Genomic DNA, 13,009 nt, shown 5'->3' with positions numbered 1-13,009 from the left:
GATTTTCGATGTCGGCGTACTAAACTCAGGTATTCCAGAACTGCAACGATAACATTATGATGACAACACCTCAGAGCTCAACTCCCAGGGACACTTCCACAAAACCCCCGACAGGAGGCACCAAGACAATGTTCTCGTCACAAAACCATCGAAACGATTCCAAGATACCCGCGTGATCCTAAATTTTTTTTAGTGAATTTTAAGAAGAGAAGAGTCAAAACTCTACATCAGGATGCCTTACCAGAGCGATGAGGAGACTGGGGAGTAAAAATAATTCCTAAACTCTCCGATATATAATTCCTAAATGACTTAAAACATTTTTCTAGACACAACTCGGCCGCTAAAAACGACCAAGCAATGGGGCTCCTAAGGTCGGGGAAGGCTCTGATTACCAACTTGTAACGCCCTCGATGCGGCTATATCTCCCACGTGTCGAGGCACGACTTAGAGGCATAACCGCATTGAAAGCAATGTCGCAAGTTAGGCAATCATCACTACATCCCATGTAATATAAATAATAAAGGGGGAGATACATTGTTGGCTTACACTCGCCACGTCAATCAAGTACATAAATAACATTACAACATTCAAACACTCATGGCCCGACTACGGCGCTAAAATAAAAGATAACCCAACATGCGACACGGTCCCGATCACCCCCAACTGGGCACCACTACTAATCATCAGGGAAAGACACGTAGTATCGGCGTGAGTCCTCGTCGAACTCCCACTTGAGCTCAAGCGCGTCATCTTGAACAGAGTCATCAGGCCCTGCATCTGGTTTGGAAGTAATCTGTGAGCCATAGGGACTCGGCAATCTCGCACCCTCGCGATCAAGACTATTTAAGCTCATAGGTAGGACAAGGTAATTATGTGGAGCTGCAGCAAGCGACTAGCATATATGGTGGCTAACCTATTCGCAATAGAGAACGAGAAGAGGAGGCAAAGCACGGTCGAATAACTAGGGGCAACATGCGACAAACATTACTCCAACGCCGTGTTCACTTCCCGGACTCCGCCGAGAAGAGACCATCACGGCAACTCACACTATTGATTCATTTTAATTAAATTAAGGTTCAAGTTATCTACAACCGGACATTAACAAATTCCCATCTGCCCATAACCGCGGGCACGGCTTTTGAAAGTTCAAATCCCTGCAGGGGAGTCCCAACTTAGCCCATGACAAGCTCTCACGGTCAACGAAGGAATAGACCTCCTCCCGAGACATCCCGATCAGACTCGGTATCTCGGTTCTTCAAGACACTTTGACAAGTTAAAACAAATCCAGCAACACCGCCCGAATGTGCCGACAAATCCCGATAGGAGCTGCACATATCTCTTTCTCAAGGCACACTCAGATTGTCTAAACTTCCGATAGGCCAGCCCAGAGTTTCCCCTGGTGGCCACCGGCGGCTGACGAGGTGGACCAACACTCAGAGGAGCACTGGCCCGGGGGGGTTTAAATAAGATGACCCTCGGGCTCCGGAAACCCAAGGGGAAAAGAGGCTAGGTGGCAAATGGTAAAACCAAGGTTGGGCATTGCTGGAAAAGCTTTATTCAAGGCGAACTATCAAGGGGTTCCCATTATAACCCAACCGCGCAAGGAACGCAAAATCCGGGAACATAACACCGATATGACGGAAACTAGGGCGGCAAGAGTGGAACAAAACACTAGGCGAGAGGCCGAGCCTTCCACCCTTTACCAAGTGTATAGATGCATTAAAAATAACATGGCAATATAATGATATCCCAACAAGTAAAATAATGTTCCAACAAGGAACGGTCTCCAATCTTCACCTGTAGCTAGCAACGCTATAAGAGGGGCTGAGCAAAGCGGTAACATAGCCAATCAACGGTTTGCTAGGAAAAGGTGGGTTAGAGGCTGAACATGGCAATTTGGGAGGCATGATAAGCAAGTGGTAGGCATCGTAGAATAGGCATAGCAAAAGAGCGAGCATCTAGCAAAGCAAAGATAGTAGTGATTTCAACGGTATGATCATCTTGCTTGCACAGTTGTCAGAGTTGACTGGATCCTCAAAAGCAAACTCAAAGGGCTCCTCGTTAGCGAACTCATCTCCCGGCTCTACCCAAACAAGACAAACAAGCAACAAAGACACAATCAACCACGTGCAAATCTCAAACAATATGATGCAAAGATGATATGCTATGCGGGATGCGATGCGGGATGCATATGCAAGATGTGACAGGGAATGAATGAACCTGGCCTCAACATGGAAATCCAAGTGTGCCATTGGAAATATGAGATGAAATCGCTTGAAAATGATATAAAGAACGCCGGAATCGGAGTTACGGTTTGGAAATGGCAAGCAATTCAAATATGACCACGTTCTGCGATTTACAGCAAGTAGCCATCTAAATGCAATAAGATGAACATGCTACAGCACCCAAACATGGCATCAAAATACATGGCAGGAATCCATTCATGATGCTTAACAAAAGTCTAGAACTGAGATAGGGCCAATTCATCCATTAACAGGTTCAAACAAGCATGGCAAAAATGCATTTGACAGACAGATTTCAGACTTAGTGAAATTAACACTTGTCTGGAATTTTAGATCAGATAGCACTCTTCGGAGCATGAAAACTATATGCTACAGGACCTGAACATGGCAAAGTAAAGCATGGCATGGAGCTACTCAAAGAGCTTAACAAAAGTCCCTTAGTGACCTTGAGCCAAAAGGGATCAGAAAATACATTTGCAAGCATGTGAACATGGCAGAAACATAATCAGATCACAGACTTAGTGAAAAACTGGAGCATGCTGAAACAGATATCGAGTAGGCATGTTTACGAGCTCGATGCACTCACTACAGAGCAAGTCATGACAATATAAGCATGCACCCATCAAGAATACACAAAATACAAGCTAGACATGGTAAGAACAATATCATGGCATGCACGGATCAACTACAACATCATCGGCAAAATCGCTAACAAGTAGACAATCTGCCCAGATTCACGAAATGACAAAAGTAGAGCTCGATTAACTCAAGCTAGGTTGCTCCATAATTGCAAACAAAGACATAGATGGATAGAGCACTACAAAATTAACAAGACATCCTTACTGACCATCATCAAAAGAGGCACGGATCACTAGGAAACAGCATGAACATATGGCAATATGAGATAAATAGCCCAAGGACTTACTGGAAATGCTAAGTCCCTGAAATCAGCATTAGCGAATGCACCACTTTGCAAGGTCGTGCTAGTCACCACACACATCACAAAAATACATGGGTTGCACCCCTGGATAGATGGCAAAACATATAACAAAACACATGTAGAGCACCTGGGCATATCATGCACACAGTAAACATGGCAAAAATGACAAATAGCTAAATGGAGCAGCAGATCTGACAATTAACTCAAATAGCACTCTTCTAACAGCATTTCGGGCATCAAGATGAACTCAAATGAAAATGATGCAATGAGATGAAATGATGTACTCTCCGAGACGAACATTTTGATATGCTACACGTCCAAAACGGAGCTACAGATGAGGAGTTACGGCACGATGAACATGAGCAAATTATTAGGGTTTCGGGCAAAGAAAGTCAACCGCGAGTTTTAGATCACAGATCTGGCACGTCTCCCGAGGTTCGCCAGAATCGGAGGTGAGTTCGCCGGAGTAGCTCGAGGATGTCGGGACGGAGTGGACATCGAGGAAGAGGGAGGAAGAAGACCGGGCGGTGGTGGCGATGGCGGTGGCCGGCGATGGTGGGGTTCGGCCGCGGCGAGGTGGTGCGGCGCCGGCGAATGGTGGATGCGGCGGCCGGAGCTGAGGAGGAAAGCGGCGCGGCGCGGGGGCTTCGGGGCCCGGTCGGGCGGAGGAGAGGACCGGCCCCGGGCCTCGTGGGCCGGCAGCTGGGAGGCGGCGATGTGGGGCGCCCGCGCCATGTGGCGCGCCCCGGTTGGCTGCGGGCGGCAGCGGCGATGTGTCCGAATTAGGCGGCGGACATGTCCGTCGGCGGCGGGGCGATTTTAGGGTTTCGGGGGAGAAGGGGATCCGGATTTCGGGGGGTTCTATTTATAGGCATAGAGGGAGCTAGGAGAGTCCAAATGAGGTGCGGTTTTCGGCCACGCGATCGTGATCGAACGCTCTAGATGATGGAGAAGGTTTTGGTGGGTTTTGGGCCAAATTGGAAGGGTGTTGGGCTGCAACACACACGAGGCCTTTTTGGTCCCTCGGTTAACCGTTGGAGTATCAAACGAAGTCCAAATGGTACGGAACTTGACAGGCGGTCTACCGGTAATAAACCAAGGCCGCTTGGCAAGTCTTGGTCCAAACCGGAAATGTTTAATCCCCACACACGAAAGAAAGGTAGATATGACCACCGGAGGAGAACAAAGCGCCGGAATGCAAAACGGACAACGGGGAAAATGCTCGAATGCATGAGATGAACACGTATGCAAATGCAATGCACATGATGACATGATATGAGATGCATGACAACGACAACAACACACGGAGACAAAAACCCGAACCCGAGAAAATAAAATAACTTAAGGCCGGAAACGGCAAGAGTTGGATTACATATTGGGTAAATTACATCCGGGGAGTTACAAAACCCTAGAAGCTAGCTTATGGTGTGGTTGTTGTATGATGAAGTTGTCCTACAGACTAAAACCCTCCGGTTTATATAGACACCGGAGAGGGTTAGGGTTACACAAAGTCGGTTACAATGGTAGGAGATCTTGAATATCCGCATCGCCAAGCTTGCCTTCCACACCAAGGAAAGTCCCATCCGGACACGGGACGAAGTCTTCAATCTTGTATCTTCATAGTCCTGGAGTCCGGTTGAAGGTATAGTCCGGCTACCCGAACACCCCCTAATCCAGGACTCCCTGAGTAGCCCCCGAACCAGGCTTCAATGACGATGAGTCCGGCACGCAGATTGTCTTCGGCATTGCAAGGCGGATTCTTCTCCAAATTCCGTGTACCTGCTGAATAATGTCCGATTTTCGTAATGTAGCGCACCTTGGCTTCCACGCCCAATAATGGCCGTCTTCCACGTGTCAAACGAATGCGGAAAGTTGGGGTGTTTTTACATTCACACCCCTAGCCGCATAAACGTGCCGCCTATTTAATGGGATGGGGATTCAGATCCAAACCACACCTTCTCCTCTCCGCGAGTAATCATCAGAGCGCCTCCAGCAAAGGTCCATTCCAACATGGCCAGCCGTTGCAGCTCCTCCTCTCGCCCTTCCAGTCCTAAACCCGGAGACTGGGAGAGGTGCCCCACCCCGCACAGCGAGCTAGTGTCGCTTCAGTCCAAGGGATTTCTCCCTCAGGCCTATTTGGTCCCGGTCCGAGCCGGACTCACCACCTATAATGGTGGAGAGCAAGCGGAGAGCACCCCCAATCCCTTCAAAGGAGAGCGGGTGTGCCTCGTCCCTTATCTAATAAGAGGACTTGGATTTCCAATTCATCCATTTCTCCGTGGGCTTCTGGAGTTCTACGGCCTCCAGCTGCACAATCTCACGCCCGGCTCTATATTGCATATCGCGGGCTTCGTCGCCCTTTGCGAGCTATTCTTGGGTGTTGAGGCTCATTTCGCGCTGTGGAAGAGGTTATTCTACCTGGTGCCCCGCTCTCAAGAGGGGTCTATATATCAAGTGGGCGGAGCCGAAGTGTGGCGTATCGCCGGGACCGGATATCTATCCGGAACCCCAAAGAAGGCGTCCGAGGACTGGCCTTCGGAATGGTTTTATATAGATTATGTCCCGCTGCCGGATCCTATCCGGGTCGGTCTCCCCGAATTCAACAGTGCTCCCTTAAAGAAACGCCTAAGCTGGCGTCCGCGGAGCTCTCAGAGAGAAGGCGACAGGGACGTCCTCCACCTAATGGGTCGGATAAGACTATTGGCTCATTCCGGACTAACCATGATTGGAGTCATGGCCGCATGCATTATGCGGGGGGTGCAGCCGCTTCAATATAGAGGCCACCCCATGTGGGATTTTAACGGGGAGGATGACGCCACCCGTTACGGTCGTAAGGGGCCAGCCTCATCTACCGCTCTAGTAAACATCTTATCCTCTTTGTACAAGGGAGAAGAGGAGGAATTCCTCTGCGTCAACCCGCAGGGCGGATTTTCTATGTACAACCCTCCGAGTTGGGTAAGTGGACAATTATGCTTGCCCATCCGTTTTATATTCCCATGATTAAATATGTAGTCTTCCGATTTCAACGCAGGAACGGCCTCAGGAAGTAAAGGATATAAACAGCCGTCCTCCACAGCCCGAGGATCCAGAACGGTTCCTCGATCCGGACTCCGAAGAGGATCCGGACATATCGGTGGAGCTGATTGACGGGGTGTTTCATCAGCTAAGCAAGGACAATACCTTGGTGGCCATTACGGCTGATTACCCAGGGTTAATCCCGGCCTCCCAGGTAACAGAGAGCGGAGTCTCATCCCCTTGAGAAGGAATCCATTCTCACGCATTTCAGGTTTCCTGACAACGGCCGTGTTTTGCAGGGGAGGTTTCCGAGGCGGGAGGCCGAACCTGCTGCGGCTAGCCAACGAGGGGCCGCAGAGCCCCGTGGGGTAAAAAGGAAGGTAGTCCGGACTGAGACACCGGTGCAAAGGTATAGCGCACCCTCTTTTTCCCTGGTGTTATTCCTTCAGGGCATATTAACGTTCGTGCTATTTTCAGGACGAAGAGACCTCGCCGGACTACATCCGGAGAGGTTGCCAATCACGCCTCCACCAGCCCGGCTCCAACGCCTGGCCCGGAAGCGGAAGCGAACACAAGGCACGCACCGTACGCTCCTCCGACAGAGGATGCGGACAGGCTGTCTGCCACCAATTCCGAGGTGGAGAGTGCCATGAACCACAGGCGTCGCCGGACAGTTCTTCGCGACGCTTGTTTCTCCCAAGAGGCATTAGATGCCTTCAATTTGGGAGATGCGTATCTCCGTGCCGCTCAAAATGGTTTAGCCAGAGCCACGGAGCAATATGTAAAAGACATACGGGTAAGAAAATTTTGGTAAATATATATATATACCAGTAGCCCCCGAGACTTGAAACAGTTAGAGCAACTGTTTTAAGGATCATTTGTTATGCAGGTTCTTACAGAGAAGAATACCGTACTGTCCCGGGAGCTGGAAGAGTGCAAAGCCCAACTAGAGGCCGCACTAGCCGCGGCAGGGGAGCCCAAAGAAACCCCTCTGGTAAGATATACTTGGAAAGAGTAGTGTCTTGCGAAGTGCGGCGTGGGTGTAAATCTGACGAATCATATTGCAGATGGCGCCGGACTAGATCCGGAGGGGCAACAACTCTTACGCCGGCTAAAGGCCGGTGAGAGTATGCTGACAAGGGTGAGGCGGGAGAAGAATGATCTTCAGGATGCCAACACCAAGCTGGACGTTGAACTTAAAGATGTTCGTGGCCAGCTGTCGGACTCTACTAAGGAGAATCAGCGACTTCGACGCGGCATATTTAGTAAGTGCTTAAGCGAATCTTTGTAAGAAAAGAGTTCGGCGAGGAAGTCGACTAACAGAGTAATGTCTGTAGGTATGCTAACGGGTCGTCCTGCAGAGGAGATGCCCGGTTCTACAGGTGACCTTCTTCCCGAGCTCTCGCAACTACACGAGCGAGCTCGGCAGGCGATGCGAGGCGTTGCCCAAGCTTTATGGCCTTCCCACTCCATGCCCGAGGGCCTTGGAGAGCTTTCAGAGAAGCTTAAGGAAGCTCGGCGGCGCTTCCGGTTGTGGAAGATATCGGCCTGCCGACAAGGCGCTAGGGAGGCCTGGGCCATGGTGAAGGCGCGGTACACGAAGTCTGACCCAAACCACATGGCCGAGGTCGGACCTGTGGGGCCTGACGGGAAGGAGATCCCTGTAAGCTTAGTGTACGGCCAGGTAGAATTGGCCGCAAAGTATTCCCAGCAGGACTGTAAGTTAGACAGCCTGTTAGATGGTATTGAAGAGGAATACAATCAGTCAGAGTGGCTATGTAATTTTTAATTGACATGTGTAATGCCTTCTAGCCGGATTGTAGATCGTTTGTTGTTGTCGACCTATTTGCTTCAACCTCAGGACCTGACGGTCCGGAGTGTGTCCGAATACCCTACCGGTTATGTAAGAACCGGGGTATGCATGGAGACCAGGCGTAGGGGTGATTAGTGCTTTATCAGACAAGTGCCCAAGTAGTTATGTTATATTACATGGTTAGTAAGAAACATCTTCCAGATAGAATAGTTCCGTTAGGGGTTCCTTTCTCTGGGAGGCATGCCCTAAAGTGCATGTCCGGACTGCAAACGCAGGAAAATCATCTGGGGGCATATATATAAATAAGTAAAAAAAGGTCATCTTTTAGTTTACCGACCGAATATTCCCTTAAGAACGCTAGCTTTCGGCTTCACCCAGTCTGAGGTACACATCCGGCTGATCCGGCAGTAACAATCGCAGAGGTGCTCCCTTTACCACCTAGCCGAACAATCGGGAATGTAGGGGCAAGCACAGGAGCCAGGCAACCCAGCTTGGCCAAAACTTAAGTCATATCAATGCATATAATGGTGAAGAAAAGGTACATGCGGAAGTTTGACACATGTGGTGGGCGTGAAGACCGTATAAATAAGCTTCTGTTAAAGAAGCCCCCAGGTTTAATGAGCGCGAGTAGCATGTCACTTGAGGAGCCTTTAAGGGCTATAAAAGAAAAGAGGGGAAGGAGAGAAATGTAAGACAGAAAATGTAAAAAATGGACAGAGGAAGGAGACAAACACAGAGTCCGGCGCTAGGCGTAGAATCTTCGGAGACGGGATGCGTTCCATGGGTTCGGCTTGAGTCGGTTATCCGACGTATCTCGCATGCGGTATGCTCCACCAGTCAGGACTTGGTCGATTATGAAGGGACCTTCTCACTTGGGCTTCAGCTTGTCCTTTTTCTTGTCCGGCAGGCGTAGAACTAATTCGCCAACGTTGTAGTTTTTGGCCCGCACTTCTCTGCTTTGATATCTTCGAGCCTGCTGTTGATAGAACGCGGAACGGGCCTTTGCCACATCGCGCTCCTCCTCTAAGGCGTCCAAACTGTCCTGCCGATCGAGCTCGGCTTCCCTTTCTTCGTACATGCGCACTCGAGGTGAGTCATGAATTATGTCGCAGGGCAAGACTGCCTCTGCGCCGTACACCATAAAAATGGTGTGTATCCGATGGTGCGATTTGGCGTGGTCCGCAGCCCCCAGAGTACGGAGTCGAGCTCCTCTACCCAGTGCGTGTTAGATTCCTTGAGGGACCGCACTAACCTGGGTTTGATGCCGCTCATGATGAGACCATTTGCACGTTCGACCTGACCGTTAGTTTGTGGTTGATAGACGGAAGCATAATCAAGCTTGATGCCCATGTTTTTGCACCAGAGTTTTACCTCATCGGCCGTAAAGTTCGTGCCGTTATCGGTGATGATGCTGTGGGGGACGCCATAACAGTGTACGACCCCGGATATAAAGTCTATCACAGGTCCGGACTCGGCCGTCTTAACAGGCTTGGCTTCTATCCATTTGGTGAACTTATCCACCATGACCAGTAAGTATTTTTTTCTTGTGGGTTCCGCCTTTAAGGGGTCCCACCATGTCAAGCCCCCAGACCGTGAAAGGCCAAGTGATGGGGATAGTTTGGAGGGCGGTGGGTGGCATATGGCTTTGGTTTGCAAAAAGATGGCAACCGGCGCATCGTTGGACCAAGTCCTGAGCGTCCGCCCGGGCCGTCGGCCAATAAAAGCCTGTACGGAAAGCCTTGCTTACAAGGGACCGAGCTGCGGCGTGATGGCCACCGAGTCCGGCATGAATTTCAGCCAGCAGGTTCCTCCCTTCCTCTTCGGAGATGCACCTTTGAAGGACTCCGGTAGTGCTTTTCTTATAAAGTTCTCCCTCATGGACTTTATAGGCTTTAGATCGCCGCACTATACAGCGTGCCTCATTTTGGTCCTCTGGGAGTTCCTGCCTAGTAAGGTAGGCGAGGAATGGTTCTGTCCACGGGGCGATAACGGCCATTAGTACGTGGGCTGAGGTTGTGGTTTCATTGGTAGAGCCTCCGATTATGTCAGATTGTTCGGCGTCGGACAGTGCGGTTGGGTCCGGGCTAATATTGCCATGTTCCCCTTCCCATACTACGGATGGCTTGAACAGCCTTTCCAGGAAGATGTTGGGGGGGACCGCATCGCGTTTTGCGCCGATGCGTGCCAGGACGTCTGCCGCCTGATTGTTTTCTCGGGGTATATGGTGAAATTCGAGCCCCTCAAACCGAGCTGACATTTTGAGGACAGCATTGCGGTAAGCTGCCATTTTTGAATCCTTGGCATCGAAGTCTCTATTTATTTGGGATATCGCGAGGTTCGAATCCCCGCGCACCTCTAGGCGTTGAATGCCCATGGATACTGCCATCCGGAGACCATGTAAAAGGGCCTCATATTCGGCTGCATTGTTGAAGTCCGTGTACATAATCTGGAGTACATATTGAACTGTGTCTCCTGTGGGGGGCATCAAAACGACGCCGGCCCCTAGTCCGGCCAACATTTTGGAACCGTCGAAGTGCATGATCCAGTTTGAATATGTGCCGTACTCTTTAGGGAGTTCGGCCTCCGTCCATTCTACGACGAAGTCGGCCAAAACTTGCGACTTGATAGCTCGCCGTGGCCTATAAGTTATGTCGAACGGGAGGAGCTCGATGGCCCATTTTGCAATCCGGCCCGTTGCGTCACGGTTGTTTATAATATCGTTGAGTGGTACTTCCGATGCTACTGTGATTGAACACTCTTGAAAGTAGTGTCGTAGCTTCCGGGATGCCATGAATACCGCATATGCAATCTTTTGATAATGTGGGTACCGTGATTTGCATGGGGTGAGGACAGTGGAAAAATAGTAAACCGGCTTTTGAAGGGGGAATTTGTCTCCGTCTGTTTCCCGCTCGACGACGAGTACTGCGCTAACAACTTGATGGGTTGCTGCAATGTACAATAGCATTGGTTTGCCGATGTTTGGTGCGGCCAGGACAGGGTTTGTTGCCAATATGGCTTTTATTTCCTCGAGTCCGGCCGTGGTGGCGTCCGCCCACTCGAAGTGTTCGGTGCGCCGAAGGAGGCGATAGAGGGGTAGCGCCTTTTCTCCTAAACGGGAGATAAATCGGCTTAGAGCCGCCACGCATCCGGTTAATTTTTTTTATTTGTTTGAGGTCCTTTGGGATATCCAATTGTGACAAAGCTCGGATCTTGGCTGGATTTGCTTCGATTCCTCTACCGGATACAATGAAGCCCAAGAGCTTTCCGGCTGGAACGCCGAAAATGCATTTTTCCGGATTTAGCTTGATGTCATATGCTCGGAGGTTGTCAAATGTAAGCCTCAAGTCGTCTACTAGAGATTCGACATGTCTTGTTTTTACAACCACATCATCCACATATGCCTCTACTGTTTTGCCGATCTGGTTTGCCAGACATGTCTGAATCATGCGCTGATATGTTGCGCCGGCGTTTTTGAGCCCGAAAGGCATTGTGTTGAAGCAGAATGGGCCATATGGGGTGATGAATGCCGTTGCGGCATGGTCTGACTCAGCCATCTTGATTTGATGGTAACCGGAGTATGCGTCGAGGAAGCACAACGAATCGTGTCCTGCAGTGGTGTCGATAATTTGATCGATGCGGGGAGGGGGAAGGGATCCTTTGGGCAAGCCTTGTTAAGGTCTTTGAAGTCAACGCACAGGCGCCAGGATTTGTCCTTCTTTGGTACCATCACCAAGTTTGCTAGCCAGTCCGGATGTTTTATATCTCTGATGAATCCGGCCTCCAATAGTTTGGCTAGCTCCTCTCCCATTGCCTGTCTCTTGGGCTCAGAGAAACGCCGAAGGGCTTGTTTGACAGGTTTGAATCCTTTTAGGATATTTAAGCTGTGTTCGGCCAGCCTGCGTGGGATTCCTGGCATGTCTGAAGGGTGCCAGGCAAAAATGTCCCAGTTCTCCCGTAGGAATTCTCGCAGTGCGGCGTCTACATCGGGGTTTAATCGTGCCCCGATGGAAGCTGTTTTATTGGGGTCCGTTGGATGGACCTGGAATTTGACTATTTCATCCGCTGGTTTAAAGGAGGTGGACTTGGATCTTTTGTCGAGTATCACATCGTCCTTGTTTACCGTGGAGCGCAGCGTAGTCAGTTCCTCAGCCGCTAGGGCTTCGAACAGTGCCTCAAGGGCCAATGCGGCTGTCTTGTTTTTGGCGCGGAGTGCTATGTCCGGATCACTAGCGAGAGTGATGATTCCGATTGGCCCGGGCATCTTGAGCTTCATGTACCTGTAATGGGGTATTGCTTGGAAGATTGTAAACGCTTCCCGCCCCATCAGAGCGTGGTGTCCGCTACTGAACGGGACCACTTGGAATGTGACCTCTTCGGACCTATAATTATCCGGCGTGCCGAACACCACATCTAGTGTGATTTTTCCTGTACAACGCGCTTCCCGACTGGGGATTATTCCTCTAAAGGTTGTGCTGCTTCGCTTGCGGTTCCAGTCTATTTCCATTTTTTGAAGGGTTTCCTCATAAATGAGGTTCAATCCGCTGCCTCCGTCCATGAGTACCTTGGTGAGGCGAAAGCCGTCCACTATAGGACTGAGTACCAATGCGGCTGGTGCTCGAGCTGTTCGGAATTTAGGTTCATCACTGGCATTAAAAGTAATAGCCGTGTCACTCCATGGGTTTATTGTTGCTACTTGATAGACTTCGGCGAGGCTGTGGAGTGTTCTTTTTCGCATATTATTTGATGCAAAAGTCTCGAAGACTGTTAAGACTGTATTGGAGTCCCTGAGGTGGCTTTCTGCGGCCTCCGGAATTAGGAGATCTTCGCCCCTTTTGGCCACCTGCCAGAGTATCCAACATTCTCTAAGGCTATGAGTCGGTGTGGCGTCCTCTGTACTATGAATTTTACAGCGTGCATTAAGCCATCCCTCCAGTACGGTTCCATGCCATGTATTGGGTTTTGGTTTTTTGGTTTTTAACCCGGGTGTCTGATGATGAT

Source organism: Triticum urartu, chromosome 7A (assembly GCF_056163025.1).
Source record: "Triticum urartu cultivar PI428250 chromosome 7A, HENAU_Tu73, whole genome shotgun sequence".
NCBI classification, from domain to species: Eukaryota; Viridiplantae; Streptophyta; class Magnoliopsida; order Poales; family Poaceae; genus Triticum; species Triticum urartu.
This window is presented reverse-complemented; position numbering follows the sequence as displayed.